The sequence below is a fragment of the Schistocerca americana genome, chromosome 2 (genome assembly GCF_021461395.2).
Source record: "Schistocerca americana isolate TAMUIC-IGC-003095 chromosome 2, iqSchAmer2.1, whole genome shotgun sequence".
NCBI lineage: Eukaryota > Metazoa > Arthropoda > Insecta > Orthoptera > Acrididae > Schistocerca > Schistocerca americana.
This window is the reverse complement of record NC_060120.1, coordinates 244636421-244660173: the sequence shown is the minus strand read 5'-3', so window position 1 is coordinate 244660173 and position 23753 is coordinate 244636421.

Genomic DNA, 23753 nt, shown 5'->3' with positions numbered 1-23753 from the left:
GACATACACATGAGGTGTGTCTCCAATCGTCAAGATTTTTTTAATTTTTTCATTCACGGCGAAAATATTTAATTATGTTCTAATATCTTCGTTTCTAATCATATCTCTTCTTGTTCAGCCCATCGTCCTTCTTAGGAACCTCATCTCTGCTGCTTTTTTTGTGGTAAATCAGCTTTTACTTCCATAGGATAATACAGGAACAAGCCTCTCTTCATAGAATTTCATAATGGTTTCTTTTTGTACACTATTAAAAAAGCACTCCGTCTTCAGGCCACGAGTGGCCTACCGGGACCATCCGACCGCCGTGTCATCCTCGGTGGAGGATGCGGATGGGAGGGGCATGGGGTCAGCACACCTCTCTCCCGGTCGTAAGATGGTATTCTTGACCGAAGCCGCTACTATTAGCCGGCCGCGGTGGCCGTGCGGTTCTGGCGCTGCAGTCCGGAACCGCGGGACTGCTACGGTCGCAGGTTCGAATCCTGCCTCGGGCATGGGTGTGTGTGATGTCCTTAGGTTAGTTAGGTTTAAGTAGTTCTAAGTTCTAGGGGACTCATGACCTAAGATGTTGAGTCCCATAGTGCTCAGAGCCATTTTTTGAACCGCTACTATTCGGTCGAGTAGCTCCTCAACTGGCGTCACGAGGCTGAGTGCACCCCGAAAAATGGCAACAGCGTATGGCGGCTTTGATGGTCACTCATCCAAGTGCCGACCACGCCCGACAGCGCTTAATTTTGGTGATCTTACGGGAACCGGTGTATCCACTGTGGCACGGCCGTTCCCTTTGTACACTATTACAAAGAATATTTAATTAAATCTAAAATATTAATGAAATGTGTAAAGTAATTATAAAAGCAAATGTTCTGCGAATGGTACCACAGACAGCTTGGAATTTGTGTATTTTGTTTTCAGTATCAGAGTCAATATCAAAACCTATAGCACAGCCTAAATAAGACATTTGAGACAGTTGTTCTAAAACTAAATTATTCAACACAATTTTTGATCTGACTGGATATTTTTCTCTGAATACCAGTATTTTTGTTTGTTGCTGGATATTTTACAGTTGTACTTCATGCAAATTTCCTTCGGCCGGTATGCTGATCTTTGGAGGTCATCTTTTTAATAATATGATAAGAAATCTTAAGTCAAATGACAAAAATAAAACCATTACAGTAAATGTAAACAGCGCAACTAAAATTCAACTATATAATGGAAAATATCGCTTGAAGGAACGCATTCATGAATGAAACGTGATTCCCTTACAGTTTTAGACTATAATCAGAATGATTAGTACCCCTGTAAATGATGCAACGTTACCACCAGAATCTAATGTTTGGTCCTGCTAACATGGTGGACGTGGGCTACAAGTTTGTGACGTCATGGCATCTCCCCTTATTATACCTCCACGGTAGACACCGAAAATTTTCAGGCAGAGTGTACACTAACGAGCCACATGTTATCACGGTGCCCACCACGACACTGAACGCATCTGGTAGCGTTACTTGCACCTGACGCTATAAGGAAAGTTGCAAGGGTAATGTCTTTTTACCTCTTTACACATTTTTGTAGTTTCGTCCACTGCTACGGTCTCAAGGTTGTTATTATGTTGTCAGGTCGACGTTTGTCGGTACGTGGGAAAGAAAATGGTGCAGCGCTGTTGTTCTATTTCTTTTAGGATCATGAAGCTCTTCCTTTCTCTCGCCAAGGCCTGATTAATTTCTGTAAGGTATGGATGTGCGTGTGAGCGCTTTCAGGCGTACCTGTGGAGGTTATAGAAGTTCCATTCCGTCAGAGCATAGCAGCACCAACTTTATAGTCTCTTCCATAGATGTCCAGTAATATAACGTGCGCCGGCCGCAGTGGCCGTGCGGTTCTAGGCGCTACAGTCTGGAGTCGAGCGACCGCTACGGTCGCAGGTTCGAATCCTGCCTCGGGCATGGATGTGTGTGATGTTCTTAGATTAGTTAGGTTTAATTAGTTCTAAGTTCTAGGCGACTGATGACCTCAGAAGTTAAGTCGCATAGTGCTCACAGCCATTTGAACCATTTTTTATAACGTGCTGCAAACTCAGAGCTTTCAAGTTTTTTTTGATCCGTTCTATTGGCTAGCCCTATGTAGCGGTGTCCTCTCCCTTCAAGTAAAAAGAGTAAAGTGGCCCCAACTGCCGTCCTCATTTCAATACATTATCCATTTCGTTCAATCGTTCTTGCAAGATCTTTGCCGTTGTTGTTGTTGTGGTCTTCAGTCCTGAGACTGGTTTGATGCAGCTCTCCATGCTACTCTATCCTGTACAAGCTTTTTCATCTCCCAGTACCTACTGCAACCTACATCCTTCTGAATCTGCTTAGTGTATTCATCTCTTGGTCTCCCTCTACGATTTTTACCCTCCACGCTGCCCTCCAATACTAAATTGGTGATCCCTTGATGCCTCAGAACATGTCCTACCAACCTATCCCTTCTTCTGGTCAAGTTGTGCCACAAACTTCTCTCCTCCCCAATCCGATTCAATACCTCCTCATTAGTTATGTGATCTACCCATCTAATCTTCAGCATTCTTCTGTAGCACCACATTTCGAAAGCTTCTATTCTCTTCTTGTCCAAACTATTTATCGTCCATGTTTCACTTACATACATGGCTACACTCCATACAAATACTTCCAGAAATGACTTCCTGGCACTTAAATCTATACTCGATGTTAAGAAATTTCTCTTCTTCAGAAACGCTTTCCTTGCCATTGCCAGTCTACATTTTATACCCTCTCTACTTCGACCATCATCAGTTATTTTTCTCCCCAAATAGCAAAACTCCCTTACTACTTTAAGTGTCTCATTTCCTAATCTAATTCCCTCACCATCACCCGACTTAATTCGACTACATTCCATTATCCTTGTTTTGCTTTTGTTGATGTTCATCTTATATCCTCCTTTCAAGACACTGTCCATTCCATTCAACTGCTCTTCCAAGTCCTTTGCTGTTTCTGACAGAATTACAATGTCATCGGCGAACCTAAAAGTTTTTATTTCTTCTCCATGAATTTTAATACCTACTCCGAATTTTTCTTTTGTTTCCTTTACCGCTTGCTCAATATACAGATTGAACAACATCGGGGAGAGGCTACAACCCTGTCTTACTCCCTTCCCAACCACTGCTTCTCTTTCATGTCCCTCGACTCTTGGAACTGCCATCTGGTTTATGTACAAATTGTAAATAGCCTTTCGCTCCCTGTATTTTACCCCTGCCACCTTTAGAATTTGAAAGAGAGTATTCCAGTCAACATTGTCAAAAGCTTTCTCTAAGTCTACAAATGCTAGAAACGTAGGTTTGCCTTTCCTTAATATTTCTTCTAAGATAAGATTTGTCTTGCCGTCTCCTTTGCCGTCTCTGACGTAATTATAATGTCATCGGCTAACGGCATGGTAGTTATTTCTTCTCCCTGAACTTTAACGCCCTTTCGAAATGTTTCCTTGAGTGCCTTTACCGCGTCTCTGTGTAGAGGTTAAATAAGAATGTGGAGAAGCTATACTCCTTCCTTACTCCATTCTCAGGCATTGCTTCCCTTTCTCAGCCATTGCTCCCATTTCACGCTCTTCGATTCTTATAACTACAATCAGGCTTATTAACAAGTTGTAGATAAACTTTCGCTCCCTCTATTTTACCCCTTATACCTTCAGAATTTTGACATCTGCCAAGATTGTCAGAAGCTTCCTCTAAATCTACAAATACTGTAACTTCCTTCAACATATCTTCTAAGATAAGTCGTAGGGCCAGTGTGACCTCGCGTGTTCCTATATTCCTGTGGAACCGAACCGAATGTACCCTGATGTTGGCTTCTATCACTTTTCTCACTCGTCCGGATGTACGCGTAACTCTTGTCAATACCTTCCGAATACGACTTATTACATTGGTGTTTCGGTAACGTTCATGTCTTGTAACGGAACACCCTCCTCTAGCATTACTTTTCCCCAACAGCAGTTGCTGATACCAGTATTATTTTTCTAATTTTGGACTGGCCAATATTATCTCAGCTACTTTTCTGAAAACTTTCATATAATTTTATGCACAGTATGTTATATTTCAAGATAAAATTCATGAAAAGGTAGTACTAGTTCTGAATGTGCAGTTAATTTTTTTTTTGAAACATTTGAAATTCCTAATTACTTACACACTTAAAATTTCTATTGTTTATTACGCAATCCTGTACTTCTTACCATGTTTATTTCTGGATTCATTTATGAAATAATAATCGACATTAATAATGTAAAGAAAATTAGTAGGAATTCATTTGTTAAGAAAAATTGTAAACCCCTTGGATTATTGTTATTTCCGCAGAGTGTGAGAGTCGTAAGCCTGCCTCTGATATGATCGGACATATTTTTGTTCAATAAGTGCGAACAATGTAATTTGGGCTTTGTTAATGTGAAAAATCAAAATACTGTATGATATACTGCAATGTGAGAAAATCAGTGGAAAATATGTTTACGTCAAAAAAATCTGCAATAACAATCTCCAAATTTTTTTAGTTCAAACAACCCTGAGGACCTAATGTTAGATTTTTAGCTTCAAGAATCAGACGCCTAGACAAGAACTGAAGCCATCTCAACATGACAAGCTTAGTAAATTTGAAAGTTTATTCTAATCTTCGCTCCTCTCGAATCTTCATAAAAGACTTTACTTATTAATTACTAAGACTGGGCATTGTTTAATGTGGACAACGGGTGGAAGAAGGAAGGAGGGGGGATATTACAGCCCGTCATCACTGGACTTCTTTGTAATAGAAATTATTGCGTTATTTTTGAGGTCAGAGATTACTTCACATACGAGATACAACTTTCATAGGGGTGGAGTGGGGTCTGCAGCTTTAACTGACTTGCCAAAACAGCTCTGTACATTATCGGGCAGCCGCGAAAGTTCGAGCGACTCGAGCTTATAAATGGACGGCTGCTTCCACTATCTGACAGTGCTTGTACGGGTCTGAGAGAAGCAGCAGGTGGCAGCGGTAAGTACCGGACCATCGTTTTAACTGGTGCGAACGAAATGTGTTGCTGATTTGTCCGGGTACTTTTTCATCCCCAGCACATGTTTCTCTTCGTCTGCTGCTGCTGTAAACGCGGTCGCTCAAGTTTCTGCGTGTCATCTACGAATATTTGATGGGACGACTATCCATTACAAGGCATGCATGTTTCAAGAGTTTGCGTAACGCATATAATCGTGGCTGTCCTCGGATATGTTTTCAAACTATAAGTGAAACAGGTAGTATTCCTATAAAGTTTTTAACGGTAGATCGTCACTAGCCCACTAAACGTATTACGCCTGATCGCGAGAGCAATTACAAGCATAAGCTTGTGAGCTGCCAGACAAACATGAGATTAGCTCACACTGACGCATCAAAAGCTGAACGCGTTAAACGATCTGCGACATTTTTGTACTGTTTTGTTCAATATTACATAATTTATCAACCCGTATAATACACTACTAAGCGAGACAGATATAACCACGAAACAGTCGCTGTGTTTCTTCATCCATGATGGATGTTGTCGATCTCTGACGTCGGTTTCAATCAAGGGCACCCAGCCACAAATATCTTTAACAAAAGTCTTCATTTCATTAGCGCTTTCTTTAAACTGTGCCCGTCTTCAGGTGAATACAGTTGCTTGCTTCATTACGCAAGAGACGTATATTAAAGTATCAGGCATCAACCAATTCGGAACTAATTACCTTTGGTGTTTCACAAAGTTCCATCATAGGGTCCATGCTTATACTTGTATGTATCAACAACCCTTCATACTAACATTACCTGATGTCGATTTTGTTCGGTTGCAGATATAGAAAATAACAATGAATAACAAATTTAGTCTTAGAAAGATCGGTTTATAAATTTTTCATGGATGTTAATTTTTCACGGATGTTAAGCAATGCCAACACTTTGGCACTAAACTTTAAAGAAACACTCAATATACAATTGTAAGAGGGTTTGCGTCCCCCCCCCCCCCCCCCTCCGTCTCGCCGCACTAATGCCTAAAATACGACAAGCTGATAGAAGGACACTGTTACACTCTTAAATTCTTGGTATTACAGCTTGGTACTATAATCAGCTGAGAGGAGCATACCGCAGAGCTGATGAAGCACCTTATCTCTATCTCCAATTCGGATTTTGTCAGACAAAAGTGATACACAAGTGAAAAAGATAGCTCACTTTCCCTACTTTTATTTCATAATGTCACACGGGATCATTTTCTCGGAGTATTTCATCAAGACAAGCTGAAGTTTTCCAAATCTAAAAACGTGTAATACGAATTATTTTTGGTGTGAAGACAAGATCGTCCTGCCGAGCCCTGTTTATGGAACTGTGAATACTATCTACTGCTTACCAATATATTCATTCTTTAATGAAATTTTTCATTAAAATATATATCTTTCTTTCAACCGACGTATCAGCTCATGGAATCAGTGCTAGGAATGAGAACAATCTCCTCAAAGATTTAAAGCCACTTACGTTGGCTCAGAAAGGTGCATGTTACTGCCGAACACACATTTTCAGGTCTTTACCAACAGCTGTGAAAAGTTAAATGGCTAATAAAGATCAGTTTTAGAGCAGCCTACTGGTTATATTGGTTGCCAACTCCTGCTCCAATGCCAAATTTCATTGCGGAAACAACTGGTGTATTTGTTTGTTAATAATATCATACAGTGCGAGTACTGACGTCTGTACAATCTAAGTTCTGTAAAAATTCAACGAAGTAATGCTATCAATATAAATAAGTGTTGTAAAATGGTGTTTCTACTTGTATGTACTTGGATGGAATACGCTAAGAATTACACTGCTCAATAACATTTTTGTGGCATTGCCGGTAGTAGTTCTTTTGCCAAATTGAAGGTCGCTGATTTCAGATCCGAGGTCGGTTTTTTTTCTGAAGGCTCTAGTGTTTTTTGCATTCGCAAAAGTGAATACTTCATGTTTTTTTTCATTAAATGGCAATGTAGCTGAATAAATATTTTATTGAAGTGATTTAATGAAATAGAATCACAGTCTAAATCTATTCAGTGGTACGAATTAAAAATAAAAGCATACCATCGCGAAGAAGATTACGGTTCGATACAAGATACTTATAACTACCACTTTCTGTTGAAGCAGAGTTTCGTTTCAAGCCGTTTAGTCTGTAGAGTACTGAGGGAGACAAAGGACTCTTTTAATGCTCCAGCAATAGTCTACCAGCATATGTTTGTCCCATCTCCCTTGATAGCGCTCTTCCAGAGTCTTGCGGTCGTGATGGAACCGTTCGCTATGCTCGTCACTGACATCTTCTAAATTGTCAGGAAATCTATCAAGATGGCTGTATGGGAAACGGGGTCTGACATTCCTACTACACCCCAAGATATGAAATGCTGACAACATATCAGCTATGAGACTTCCTACTTAGCAGCTTTTTTACTATCAAGAAAGTTTTCCATTGCCGCCGCGAGTGACACCCATGTACCCCTCTCCTTGATGTTCATCTTTGTGATAAATTGGGGATATTAGCATTCGATATTTTATGTCTACTTTTCGGACCACTTCCCTTTGTGTAATGATACAAAAATAGCAGTGAACTGTGTGACGTGCTGGTTCTCGCCAATACATGGAGATTCCGAAAAATAAATCCCCGAAATCTAAATCCTCATGCTTCCTTTTCATCCAGCCACGCAGCGTTTCCTCGGCCGCTATGAGTAATTACACAGTACGATTTATAAGCTAGCGTCACGAAGGATGCTATATTGCTCCTGTGATGAATAAGGTTGTAGTATAAACAAATGCAACAGAAATTGTCCGGATGGATATTACGTTTAACGCTCTTCGTAGTCATGATGAAATGACACAGGATCGGAAAGAAAAGAGATTCAGTGTCGTAACACTGTCGATAACATAAACATGTACATAATTAAACTAACCGAAAACAGCTGGAACGAAAAAGTTCTAATTGCATGAAAACCGGGACATGGATGGCAAAATCTATTTCGGATATGAAATTAGCAGACTAAAAACATTAAGAATCAGTAAAAAAGTCTTATGAAACTGAAAGTTCGAAAAAAAAATTTTGACCATCGTTATCATACGCACCTCAGCTTATTGAACATTTGCATGTCTTGTGATAAGTTTCTTAATATCTCATAAAAATGTTTACGAGTTTTTGGCTTATACCACGAGGACCAGTTTATTTGGAATCTGTGGAAGGTGCATTAGCATTAGCATAGATTAATCTGTAAGAGAGGAAATAGGAGCCCATGATTTGTGTTTATTTGATTGTTTGTTTGTTCGTTTCCTACATAATTGGAACCACACATCATTCAGTGTTAGTCCACTGTGTACTTTATATCTTAAGGGAGTATAAATTGCATTTTATAAGTAATAAAAATTAGTTGATCTCTTAACTTCTGCGGTTTTATGTAAACATAGCAATTACTTTTGGTGGAAGTACAGTTTACATGCACAAACATAAAAAATATATATAAACATTGTTGATGTTTGTGCTCAATAGTGTTCATCATAATGAAAGGCAAGAGATTCGTGTTATTACTGATAAATGCAAAAGCTGTTTTTGAATAACAGAAACGTGTTTTATAAAGTTTCGACGAAGTATTGAAGCGATGTTTGATATATTTTTGTTCCGCGATTTTTTTGTTTTCCCTTTTTGATGAGGAATATGCGTTTTCTAGCGCTGTATGGTAACTCTGTATTGTATTTCTTTATTTTTACTACAACATCCCTCTGTTTCACATAAGAAAACAACAGTTTTCGAATAAAGCCTGAATTAAACATTATCAGTTTCAGTTTTGCGGTAAATACTGTTTATTCTTAAGTAACAGACAGGAGGGTAACTATATAGCAAAAATCCTATAGGTAACCTGGAGCTCTATACATCGTCAATCACTTATTAGACGCTTCACCGCTTCTGGTTTTTAGGGCAATCTATCATACTTAAAGAAAGCGATCGTTATTAGGTAACGCCAGATGAGTGTGCAACACACAGCGTATAGGTAACGCAGGTACGACCTTGACCGACCAAAGCTAGTAGGAGAACTACCATAATGTACTCTTACTGATGGCAGTTTTACAACGTTATGTAGTTATGACACGTACGATGAGCCGAAACATTATGGCCAACTGCTTCATACTGCGTTGGTCCAACTCTGATATGCCATACAGCAGTGATTATGCATGGCACGGATTCTATACGTACTTGGTACGGTCCCAGAGGTAGCACGCACCAGATTCTGCGCACATGTCAAACAGCGCTCGTTAATTTCGGACCAATGGTTTTTGCACTAGGAGCTGGCGCCGGATGTGTCCCAGACGCGCTCCATTGGGTTCCGTTCAGGCGACTTGATGGCCACTGTCATACTACTTAATCCACTGCAGCATGATTATGGCCTGTGTGACACGGACAGTTGTCTGTTGGAAGATCCCAACGCCATTGTGGAAGACATCAAGCATGCGGGACGGTAGTTTAAATTTCTATCCGTGATTTCCCTACGTCGGTTATGGGCAACGCTCGAATGGTTTCTTTGAAAAGGGTACGGCCGATTTCCTTCACCATCCTTCACGAATCTCAACGTGTGCTCCAACTGTAACATCCAGGAGATAAATTTTAGCTACAGTGCGACGAGAGAAAATTATGCCTCTTACAGTTATAAACACTATCTATTCGACGTATGAAAAAACAGTGAAAACGAATGAAAACGATGATAAATATTAATTATTTATATAATATTCTATGATGTAATTGGACATATCGATGTGTATCATACAAAGACAATGAGTTGTATGAATAAAAACGAGAACATTCTCCAGAGTTGATACTCAGAGCAAAAGAACATTCTCAAAGAAAGTTCTCAGTTTCGTATGAATAAAAACTAGGAAGCATAATCACTGACCCTGGAGTACTTTCTCTCTACCTCCCCTCCTTACTGAGTAAGTTCTCAGCAAAGAGATTAAAATCCAACATCTTTGGTTCTCAGTTTGTTTCGTTTGCGTGTGTTTTGTGATACAGAAAGTTTTTCTCCAGTTATTTCTGTGCCGAAATGGAAGACTCAGAATTAGCCTTTGTCAACATTATTATAGATTACCCCGCAATCATCAGTAAATCGCAAACTCCGGCCGCAAAAAGAGAGAAGGCAGATTGTATTAAAGAAATACAACACCGTTATATGGTTAGTTTCGGGAAAGAAATTACGGACGGGCACATAATGAAGAAACTGCACAACATGAAATCCCGTATCAAGGCCATGACGCATGTTAATAAGACGGGAGACATTAAGATTTCCCTGAAAAATTGGGAGCAGACATTTTTAAAGTTTATGGACGGAGATGACTGCAACCCAACTATCCCCAGAGTTCCTGGTAAGTCCCATACTTTCCGATTCTTTTATTACGTGCTTAATGCTTTGAAATTGTGATTCAGAAATATACGTATTTTTAAGATGTGAAAATGAAACAATCTTTGGTAAATTTCGTCTACTATATCACCACTTTTCAGTAAAAGTATCACAGTGTACTATGCATGAAATTGGACGAACTCCTCCCACATTTCTGCGTAAACCTGTTTGGTATATTTACTAACTAGAAACTGAATCCTGACACACTACTATTACTTTTTTTAAATTTTTATTAGGAGCTTGTGCAGTAGGTGGTGGTACCACCTCTGTCATCACTTCACCACGGAATTCGGAAGTAGCTGACGCAGACTGCACACTGTATGAATAAGAATCAATTTTGCAGCTACCACTAATTGTTGCAGCCGACCATACGGATCTCATGGCCCCCGAAGTCGTCATACCTTCTCAATCGCCTGCTTCGGGGCATGAGAGAGTGTCTAAACGTCGGAGATTAAGTGTGGAAACAGATGAGACACTTAATTTGTATACTACAGAGCTGCAAAGGCTGGTGCTATTGTACCAATTGGACATATTGAAACGAAAGCAGCAGAAATTGATGCGTGATGAAGATAAACAATAAAACAAATTGTGTAGGGTCTTATTTACGTACCGAATTTTATTAATAAAAATATCTTTTTTAAGTGAATGTTCATTTACATTCCTCATTTACGAAATTCCATATCCTCTTACAAAAATTATTCAGTACAAATTTCTTTTCAATGAAACAATAAGAGTAATATAATCCAATTTGAAATGTTAAAAAAGTATATTCACTTATATTCTTGTGTCTGGACAGTATCTTCACCACATCCTTGAAACAATTTCTGGTAAAGTAAAGCAAAAAGAGTAACTTGTTTGTATTTTAAATGCTGCAGGTTAGACAGTTGTGCACTTATTTACTGTAGCACCTGGCTAATATCTTCACCACATCCTTTAAACAATTTCTGCTAAAGTAAAGCAAAAAGAGTAACTTGTTTGTATTTTAAATGCTGCAGGTTAGACAGTTGTGCACTTATTTACTATAGCATCTGGTAAATACCTTCACCACTAATTTTTGGTACAGTAAAGCAAAAACAGTGACTTGTTTCTATTTTAAATACTGCAGGTTAGACAGTTGTGCACTTATTCACTGTAGCACCTGGCAAATACCTTCACCACATCCTTGGGACATTTTTGGGAAAGTAAAATAAAAACTTGTGCCATCAATCTGCTGAAGTTACAGTACAGAAATTACATTAAGGTTCCAGCAGTTCATGTTAACCTGTTGTGTCCAAAGCTATTTACAGTAGTATCTGAAATTTCTGTTCCAGTTTGAATAGTTACATGTTAAACAATTTTTGTTGAATGTAAAGTCGATGATAGAGAATGAAAAAAAAACACTAAACAGCATTTTATTCTGTAACATCAGAGCACTGTGATTTATTTTCATGAGGGAATAATTATTGTAATTACAAAAATTATACAAATTGGGTTTAATTATTCAATGTTTGGACAGACTTCCATACATTACAGTTGTCGTATTACATTTACAATTTCCCGTCTTCTATTTGTTCCACGTACACGTACGTTTGCTGCTTCCTCTTCTCCAAGTACTGGAAGTTTGTTGTCGTCATCACTAGGTGCCTCAATATCCTCATCCCCTACATGTTTTGCTACGTTGTGCAAAACAAAACAGGCTATTACCACACTGGGGATTTTTGTTTGGGCAAACCTTATTTTTATTTTGCAGAATTGGGAAACGCCTTTTCACCTGTCCAAAGCACCGTTCGATTATCACCCTTTCTTTAGAGTGAAGTCTGTTGTATGCCCTCTCATCAGGTGTTTCGGGATTTTGAAATGGTGTCAACCACGGTGCAATGCCATATCCTTCGTCTCCCAAAATTAGGGCGTTGCACTGGTTCTCACTCAATATACGATACACATCGGAGTTTCTGCATATCCTATCGTCATGTACAGACCCTGGCCATGAAGCATCAACACTCGTAAACATTTCACTGTTGTCACACGTCGGCTGCACATTTATAGATGGAAAGCCCTTTCGATTAACGTATTCGTCTCCATGTGAAGAAGGTTTCATTGTAGGTATGTGAGTGCGGTCTAGGGTCCCTACCGCACATGGAAACTTGTATCTCGATTGCCATTTAACTTTCGCTGTTTCTAGTTCGTTAATATTTCTCGGAAATCTGATCCACAATGGTGCTTTCCTGCTGACCTGTTGTAGAACATACGAAAATGTTAGTGATACTGTAGTCTGCTGCACTCCCAAATCTTCTCCTACACCTATCTGAAAGCCTGGATCCGCTAAATAGCGCAAAAATATTTTCATTTTGCATTCATTGGAAAGGGCTACAGTTCCTTTCTTCTGTGTTCCTGCGTACTACGTATATCTTTTTTTGCCTTTCAAGAAACATAAATTCCGCCATTTTCGCTAAAAACACTCGGTAGCGCTTAATCACAACACAACTCACTCAGCTCGAAGAATGCTACGGAGCTCACTCACAAAAACAGAGAATGTTCTCCGCTTGTGAGAAACTTCTTTGGCTTTATTCATACGAAATCGGAGAATATTCTTTGCTTTGAGCAACTTCCCCCACCCTTCAACCCACACTGAGAACATTCTCGGGTGAAGTGTATTCTCAGACTCGCTTTATTCTTGCCAACCAGAGAACTTTCTACGAACATCTGAGTATAAAGTATATTCTTTGTTTTATTCATACGACTCAATGATAATTGTAAATTCCTTTTATGATCTGCGTTTGTCTTCCTTTGTTTTTACCTTTTGTTGCATGGCTTTTGTAGGTTGCGGACGCATATCGAACTGAGGTCTGTTAAGAAACTGTAATTATTTGTTAATTATTACTTGAAAATAGAGTTCATTATTATTATAAACATGAGTGAATAATTATTTGTAACTTTAATTCCTCTCTCAGTAAGCATTATCTGTGTTAATTATTTCTTTCCGCTGCAACGAGCGCAGCCATTGATGATAGCGATTTGTATCGCGTTTTTTTTGTCTGTGTTTTCCTTAGAAACAAACCAACTGTTTGCTTGATGAAGTCTAAATAGTGCACAATACGGAAGTAGATTTTATAGAGCTTAATAAGCATTTTAAATATTATTTGCTCTAACAATAGAAAGTCTCTATCAATTGTCTGCCGCCATCTTAACAACTATCTCAGCGGCAAATTCAAATTTAAATTACGCAACTCTGCAGAATAAATGCCGAAGGTAATACAAATGTGTGAAAATAAATGTGCACCGGTGGTCCCGAACTCATTTTAATGAAAATGATTCGAATCAGATTGGTTCTTTAAAAACAGTGCTCATAGCACGATCCTTATAAGAAACTTTTCTAGCTGATGTATGGAGCCGAAATTAATTACGCACGAGTTGCGAAGAATATTGTTTCAGGTAACATACGTCAGTGTTGTGCGCGGCTGATATTCGGTGGTTTTAATGATCATTTTGCTGAAGATAACTGCTTCCATCTTAATCAGTAGTTGTATAGAATCTGTTGTATGAACTGTGATTTAGTGACACTTACACAACTTACAGACAACACTTTAACACGACGTTAACTTGGAGTTCTTTAGCAACTTGAACAAATCTTTAGCCGGGGAAAAATTATTTAGTACATACTCAATGTGATAAAATAAGATTATAATTTCCATTTCCAAATTACACTCCTGGAAATGGAAAAAAGAACACATTGACACCGGTGTGTCAGACCCACCATACTTGCTCCGGACACTGCGAGAGGGCTGTACAAGCAATGATCACACGCACGGCACAGCGGACACACCAGGAACCGCGGTGTTGGCCGTCGAATGGCGCTAGCTGCGCAGCATTTGTGCACCGCCGCCGTCAGTGTCAGCCAGTTTGCCGTGGCATACGGAGCTCCATCGCAGTCTTTAACACTGGTAGCATGCCGCGACAGCGTGGACGTGAACCGTATGTGCAGTTGACGGACTTTGAGCGAGGGCGTATAGTGGGCATGCGGGAGGCCGGGTGGACGTACCGCCGAATTGCTCAACACGTGGGGCGTGAGGTCTCCACAGTACATCGATGTTGTCGCCAGTGGTCGGCGGAAGGTGCACGTGCCCGTCGACCTGGGACCGGACCGCAGCGACGCACGGATGCACGCCAAGACCGTAGGATGTTACGCAGTGCCGTAGGGGACCGCACCGCCACTTCCCAGCAAATTAGGGACACTGTTGCTCCTGGGGTATCGGCGAGGACCATTCGCAACCGTCTCCATGAAGCTGGGCTACGGTCCCGCACACCGCTAGGCCGTCTTCCGCTCACGCCCCAACATCGTGCAGCCCGCCTCCAGTGGTGTCGCGACAGGCGTGAATGGAGGGACGAATGGAGACGTGTCGTCTTCAGCGATGAGAGTCGCTTCTGCCTTGGTGCCAATGATGGTCGTATGCGTGTTTGGCGCCGTGCAGGTGAGCGCCACAATCAGGACTGCATACGACCGAGGCACACAGGGCCAACACCCGGCATCATGGTGTGGGGAGCGATTTCCTACACTGGCCGTACACCACTGGTGATCGTCGAGGGGACACTGAATAGTGCACGGTACATCCAAACCGTCATCGAACCCATCGTTCTACCATTCCTAGACCGGCAAGGGAACTTGTTGCTCCAACAGGACAATGCACGTCCGCATGTATCCCGTGCCACCCAACGTGCTCTAGAAGGTGTAAGTCAACTACCCTGGCCAGCAAGATCTCCGGATCTGTCCCCCATTGAGCATGTTTGGGACTGGATGAAGCGTTGTCTCACGCGGTCTGCACGTCCAGCACGAACGCTGGTCCAACTGAGGCGCCAGGTGGAAATGGCATGGCAAGCCGTTCCACAGGACTACATCCAGCATCTCTACGATCGTCTCCATGGGAGAATAGCAGCCTGCATTGCTGCGAAAGGTGGATATACACTGTACTAGTGCCGACATTGTGCATGCTCTGTTGCCTGTGTCTATGTGCCTGTGGTTCTGTCAGTGTGATCATGTGATGTATCAGACCCCAGGAATGTGTCAATAAAGTTTCCCCTTTCTGGGACAATGAATTCACGGTGTTCTTATTTCAATTTCCAGGAGTGTAGTCAAATACCAAACCACTGAATAAAACAGCGAACGCCACACAACTCTACTGATCTGGTCGTTGACGGGACGTTAAACATTCATTTCCCTTCCGTCCTTATGAGTAAATTTCTGTTATATCTTGTTAAGCGAATAATACACGGGCCAGTCACATAAAAGTGACCAACGTGTGTGTTCGACGTCAGAGTGCAACGAATACTCACAGCAATAGCATTGGAGGGCATATGAAGCGTAATGGGGAAGATACGTAAAACAGTGCAGTCGTCGTCATGCGGAAACGGAGCGATTTATTTGACTTCTAGAAGGGCATGATCATTAGCATCCCGGCCATGTGGAAGCATTTCCAGAATAACTAAGTTTGTAAACTGTTCGCATACCGCCGTGATTAAAGTATACCGTGCATGGCAAAGTGGCGCTATCCAAAACCAGCGTCGAGGCAGCTTGGTGCACCACCGGCCACAGATGACAGGGGAGATCGACTACCGTGGGGATGAGTACTGGCGAATAGATATGCATCTGTTAAGCAATTGACCGCCCAGATGAACAAAGTGGCTACCAAGAGTGTCCTCTCAACGGAGTTTCAGCGAATTTTGCTGGGGCACCCACAGCGGCAATCTAGTTTATGTACCGATACTGACTGCTGTCCGTCGGTATTTCCACGCCATTACCGCAACAGGACGCAACCTGAATGGAGACAGGTGGCATTTTCAGATGAATCACGCTTTAAGCTCCGTCGGACAATTGGCCTTTCACGTGCACGGTCCTGCAAGAGCCGTCGAAGGAGTCCAGGCCGGGGAAGAGAGCGTTATGGTCTGGAGACTGTTTTCGTGGCATTCCCTCAGTGATATCGTCTTTCTGGAAGTCGCAATGGATCAACATAAGTATGCATCTTTCTTTGGAGACCATTCCCGGCCCAAAATGCAGTTTGTTTCTCCGCAACACGATGGGATCTACCAGCAGGATTAGATTAGATTAGATTAGATTAATACTAGTTCCATGGATCATGAATACGATATTTCGTAATGATGTGGAACGAGTCGAATTTTCCAATACATGACATAATTAGGTTAATTTAAAAACATAGTTAAGTTAATATACCAACTTTATTTTTTTGTGTTTTTTTTTCTTTATTTTTTATTTTTACTTTTTTTATATTTTTTTTCTTTTTTTCTTAATTTATATCTAAAAATTCCTCTATGGAGTAGAAGGAGTTGTCATTCAGAAATTCTTTTAATTTCTTCTTAAATACTTGTTGGTTATCTGTCAGACTTTTGATACTATTTGGTAAGTGAGAAAAGACTTTAGTGCCAGTATAATTCACCCCTTTCTGTGCCAAAGTTAGATTTAATCTTGAATAGTGAAGATCGTCCTTTCTCCTAGTATTGTAGTTATGCACACTGCTATTACTTTTGAATTGGGTTTGGTTGTTAATAACAAATTTCATAAGAGAGTATATATACAGAGAAGCTACTGTGAGTATCCCTAGATCCTTAAATAAATGTCTGCAGGATGATCTTGGGTGGACTCCAGCTATTATTCTGATTACACGCTTCTGTGCAATAAATACTTTATTCCTCAGTGATGAATTACCCCAAAATATGATGCCATATGAAAGCAATGAGTGAAAGTAGGCGTAGTAAGCTAATTTACTAAGATGTTTATCACCAAAATTTGCAATGACCCTTATTGCATAAGTAGCTGAACTCAAACGTTTCAGCAGATCATCAATGTGTTTCTTCCAATTTAATCTCTCATCAATGGACATACCTAAAAATTTAGAATATTCTACCTTAGCTATATGCTTCTGATTAAGGTCTATATTTATTAATGGCGTCATACCATTCACTGTACGGAACTGTATGTACTGTGTCTTATCAAAATTCAGTGAGAGTCCGTTTACAAGGAACCACTTAGTAATTTTCTGAAAGACAGTATTGACAATTTCATCAGTTAATTCTTGTTTCTCAGGTGTGATTACTATACTTGTATCATCAGCAAAGAGAACTAACTTTGCCTCTTCATGAATATAGAATGGCAAGTCATTAATATATAATAAGAACAACAAAGGACCCAAGACTGACCCTTGTGGAACCCCATTCTTGATAGTTCCCCAGTTTGAGGAATGTGCTGATCTTTGCATGTTACGAGAACTACTTATTTCAACTTTCTGCACTCTTCCAGTTAGGTACGAAAAAAAACCATTTGTGCACTGTCCCACTCATGCCACAATACTTGAGCTTGTCTAGCAGAATTTCATGATTTACACAATCAAAAGCCTTCGAGAGATCACAAAAAATCCCAATGGGTGGTGTTCGGTTATTCAGATCATTCAAAATTTGACTGGTGAAAGCATGCAACGTGTCACATATTCGCAGTGTACCTGAGTGGTTCGAACTGCACCAAGATGGGTTTTATCGTACTCGCCATGTCACCAAATTCTGAAAATTTGAACCCAATCGAGAATGTGTGATAGCACATCGATCAGCCTGTTCGCGCCATGACTACTAGACTAGGAAAACTCGCGCTGCTGGCCAAGCCACTGGAGTCAGCATGGCTCCACGTTCCTGTCCGTTTCTTCCAAAACATCACTGACTCTCTTCTTGCACGTTTCACAGAGGTCTACGTTGCGAAAGGTGATTAATTTTGAAACATTAATGCGACAGGACACTATATACGTGGAAAGTGCTGCAATTCACACATACAAAAAATAACTGATACGTTAGTATAAAACGAAGTAGAGCTGCATGAACCTGGTTACAAAAAAAAAAAAAAAAAAAAAAAAAAAAATGGTTCAAATGGCTCTGTGCACTATGGGACTTAACAGCTGAGGTCATCAGTCCCCTATAACTCAGAACTACTTAAACCTAACTAACCTAAGGACATCACACACATCCTTGCCCGAGGCAGGATTCGAACCTGCGAACGTAGCGGTCGCGCGGTTCCCGAATGAAGCGCCTAGAACCGCTAGGCCACACCGGCCGGCACCTGGTTACAGTTACATCAAAGAAGATACATTCTATCACTACATTCCTGCAGTAACTCTTAGACTTACTGGCTGTCCCTCAAACCTTCCGGGTAAACGTAATACGAACGGTGGACGCTCCTTAACTGCAAACTGTAGTACTGTTGATCTGTCAATCTTAAGATATTATTAATATTCTGTAAATCAGGGTTAGAACCGTCTGCATGCAACTAACAAAGGCAATATTTGAAACTTCCTGGCAGATTAAAACTGTGTGCCGGACCGAGACTCGAACTCGGGACCTTTGCCATTCGCGGGCAAGTGCTCTACCAATTGAGCTACCCAAGCACGACTCACGCCCCGTACTCACAGCTTTACTTCCGCCAATAGCTCGTCTCCCACTTTCCAAACTTCACAGAAGCTCTCATGCGAATTCCTGCAGACTCCTTTCTTCCAGGAGTGCTAGTTCTGCAAGGTTCGCAGGAGAGCTTCTGTAAAGTTTGGAAGGTAGGAGACGAGGTATTGGCATAAGTAAAGATGTGGGGACGGGGCGTGAGTCGTGCTTCGGTAGCTCAGTTGGTAGAGCACGTGCCCGCGAAAGGCAAGGGTCTCGAGTTCGAGTCTCGGTCCGGCACACAGTTTTAATCTGCCAGGTAGTTTCATATCAGCGCACTCTCCGCTGCAGAGTGAAAATCTCCGTCTCTAAAGACAATATTTATTTTGCGAGACGCGATGTACCTCCTTACCTCTTTGCCCTGAAGTTTTCATTCAATACTGCTCGGTTCTATCTCGGTTTTTGTTTTCCGACATAGTTAGTTACTCGTTAGTAGTGATACACAGCAGTTCTATGGATAGGTTTACTGACGGAGATTTGACCGATATGCATCTTTTGTGCACCCAGGTTCATCGATGACTACACCATCGCAGGCGCTCTTGTCTGTGATGCAGCGTCAAGGGTAACCGCAGCCATGGTCTCCGAGCTGATAGTCTATGCTGCTGCACACGTCGTCGAACCGTTCGTGCAGATGATTGTTGTCTTGCAAACGTCCCCATCTGTTGACTCAGGGATCGAGACGTGGCTGCACGATCCGTTACAGCCATGCGGATAAGATGCCTGTCATCTCGACTGCTAGTGATACGAGGCCGTTGGGATCCAGCACGTCGTTCCGTATTACCCTCCTGAACCCACCGATTCCATATTCTGCTAACAGTAATTGGATCTCGACCAACGCGAGCAACAATGTCGCGATACGATAAATCGCAATCGCGATAGGCTACAAAAAATGGTTCAAATGGCTCTGAGCACTATGCGACTCAACTTCCGAGGTCATCAGTCGCCTAGAACTTAGAACTAATCAAACCCAACTAACCTAAGGACATCACACACATCCATGCCCGAGGCAGGATTCGAACCTGCGACCGTAGCGGTCACGCGGTTCCAGACTGAAGCGCCTTTAACCGCACGGCCACACCGGCCGGCCGCGATAGGCTACAATCCGACCTTTATCAAAGTCGGAAACGTGATGGTACGCATTTCTCCTCCTTACACGAATGGAATGTATGAGCAGCACACTAACTTTACACTGGGCAAAGCCTGCGGTCCTACATTAGACTGGAAGGTACTGGCTGTGTGAGGGGTGCTACAACACTCACTATGGATTACGATGTGTTACACGCGATTGGTGGTGATCCTGCCTCTACTAATCGGTGCGTTGCAGGAGCACTGAACACAAGCCAACCAACTCTTTTCAGAGTTGATGAATTTTTTTTCTTTCTCTGGAGTCACATTCGCAAAATTTTCGAAAAGCTATATCCGCTATTGGATTGTATACAATGCGATTATTCCACTGTTTAAATCTCACCCTTAGTCCATTTTGAAGAGTTAACAATGTCAAAAATCGTCCGACTTGTATGAAACACAAGTCATCGGCAAAAAATATAGTCTGACATGTCAGACATGTATGTGTTTCACACAAGTCAGTGACTTCTAACTCATCAGAGTGGCCTAAGGCCGAAGTCTAGATATTGAAATGAACAATTTTTTTTCTTTTTCGGGTCCTCAATCTTCTTGATGCGACCCACCACGAATTCCTCTCCTGTGCTAACCTCTTCATCTCACAGTAACACTTGTGAACTTCGTCTCAATTATTTGCTGGATGTATTCCAACCTCTGTCTTCCTCTTCAGTTTTTGCCCTCTACAGCTTCCTCTAGTACCGCGGAAGACATTCCCTGATGTCTTAATAGATGTACTATCATCCTGTCCCTTCTCCTTGTCAGTGTTTTGCACATTTTTCTTTTACTCTCCGATTCTGTGCAGAACCTCCTCATTTCTTACCTTGACAGTCCACCTAATTTTCAACATTCGCCTGTAGCACCATATCTCAAATGCTTCGATTCGATTCTCTCTCTCTCTCTCTCTCTCTCTCTAGCTTTTCCCGCAGTCCATGTTTCACTACCATACAATACGGTACTCCAGACGTACAGTCGTTCTCAAAAGTATCCGAACGACCTGAATTGCATTTCGCCTGATTCGCATGCAACCGGCATAACGCGGCTGTCTAGCAGGTCCTCTAATCGCTCCTTGGTACAGTCGTTTGACTATTGAAAATGGTTCCAACATGTCACCACTAGAAAACACTGCTCTGTATCGCAGTAACTCAAGATATAAAGTAATACCACGAGGCTACAAATATCAGGCTTGTAAGCTCACATTTATTACAATAAATGACATACCTGAAATGTTACCATTCTCATTATTACGTCAGGTAGGTAATGCACGTAGTAAGTTCGTCGTATTCATGATTTCCTCTTCAAAGTAACATACAGTACTTATTATTTAACACAAAATGATATTAAAAATTTCAGTTATTCACGAACAGTAAGTTGAGAATATGTATGAACTTCAAATGACACGACGAACCGTCTCGTTTTGCATATGGATTCAGACCCAGGTAAGGCAGACTAAGCAAAGATTTCGTGACTGGCATACAGAGAGATATACCTCGATTTTAGACAGTATCAATTAGCAAATATCAACTTTAAATTACATAACGCAAACATTTTTAACGGACGCGAATTCCTACCCAGCATCTATTGTCCCTGTTAAAGAACTACGAGAGATGTTAAATATTGCTTCTTCACAAGTAACTTACTTGATATGCCGTGAGGTAAAGCTTTGTGTTGGACAGGGATTCGAACCCAGAACCTAATCAGATTGATATCGAAGCATAACCAACCGTGACATATCGGATTTTCTCGGCAGTAGCTAGATGTTTTAACTGAAATGACGAGACGAAACATTACAGTTTCCTTCCCAGGACTCCAACCCGACACCTATCGCTGTTATATTCTAGAGAAAACGAACGTTAAATATGGGTTTGTTGCACCAGCAGCAACATGTGAACATGTTTGCCGGCCGCGGTGGTCTCGAGGTTCTAGGCGCGCAGTCCGGAACCGCGCGACTGCTACGGTCGCAGGTTCGAATCCTGCCTCGGGCATGGATGTGTGTGATGTCCTTAGGTTAGTTAGGTTTAAGTAGTTCTAAGTTCTAGGGGACTGATGACCACTGCTGTTAAGTCCCATAGTGCTCAGAGCCATTTGAACCATTTTTGAATTGTTTGAACTAGAAATAATATGTCGAAGAGTTTGGTGCTCACTGGGAATAGAGCCCCGCACATATCGTTGTTGACTACACACAAAGAGACGTCAGCTACCGCATTTTTCTCCACCAGCAGCTCGGAATAACATCTTGAACTTACAGTGATCTCGCAAATAGTTCTGTCCCCCTCTGGGAGTCAAAAACGTCAGATATCGTTAGTGTTGACAACGAATGAAAAAACATTAAAAATCAAAATTATTATCCACCAGCATATAGGTGTTCTCATGCTAGAGCTTGATAATACATAATGAAATCTTTTGTCCGGGCCAGGATTCGAACCCATTCACGCGTAATATGTTGAGATGTTGAGGAATCTGGAGTTTTGAACTAACAACAAATTGTAGCCGAGCTGTATTGTCACGAAGGGATCAAATTCCGCGTTAAGGGCGGTCTGAGTTGCATTCTCAGTTCAGAACCAATTTTATCGACGTACAGAAGCTCAGATAAAAGATGGAATAAGTGTCCTGTGACCCTACATAGCGTTTGTTTCGTCACTAGAAATAAATAACTAGTATAAGAAAGGTTACTGGTTGTAGAGTTTCTACATGTCGCCACTCCAGGCTTTATTGTGGTTCAACCTAACGTCTACTTGGCAGAGAAGAAATATCATCTTTAATGTGAATTTCAGACCACATTGCCATTATATCTTCTTCACTTGGTGTAGTCAGAAGAGAATGGGATCTTTCTCTCCCTATCTAAAATCGTTGACAGAAGTGGGAATCGAACGCAGACCATAGGTATAAGAAATTACCATCAGTCCAACACACCAACAAACCCTCTCCTCTGTGTCTCATTTTTCTGTCGTAACGCCGTTGCGCCACACTGGATGAGAATTCTGACACACAGGCTCCCTATAGTAAATTTCAGCATGTTCAGTAAATTCATTTACTTGGTTGACCAAATCACCATGAACTAGCTGCCACGGCTACCCAGTGCATACATTTGACTCTATTTTGTAATCACCGAAATAAAATCACGTAACTGCCGCCTACACAGAACTACCAACAGTGTAGGATGCAGAAATTTAAATAGGAAGTGTTCCTTTCCACTTGAGCTATTCTATTGCGCTATCTGTTTGTAAAAAACGTCTTGCAGCGCAACGGAAAAGCTGTAACTGTTTCTCTCAGAAGTCTAGACCCGGCCATTTACATTATCTCGCAGCGCTGTGGTATGCAGAAGTTCTGGAGCTTTGTTGTTCAGCTCTGGAGGTGTTCTAACTATGTGTCAGCTATTAGCGTAATGGTAAGTGTCGTGCACCATAAATAAAATGTCGCGAGTTCGAATACATTTACTGCCAAATTTTTAAAAAATGGAATTCTGCTGTCTGCTGAAGTTAGCAATCTTATGGAATGCTGAACATAATTCCCTTCACTTCTCAACCCAAAATAGTCCCAAGTGGAAAAAGGGCTAATTTCTGTGACATTTTGTTCTTTTCAGGTTTAATAGACAGCCAGGCAGCAGATGCATCACGAAACTTTTGTATTATGTATGAGGAGAGCGCATCGTGCCCAAATATGTCAGAAAAGTATTTTCTACATTAGCTGTCGTGCGGTAGTGGCATTTTATTCTTCTTCAAACATTGTTTGACACTTTTAACTCAGAACAAGTTTTCTACATGCA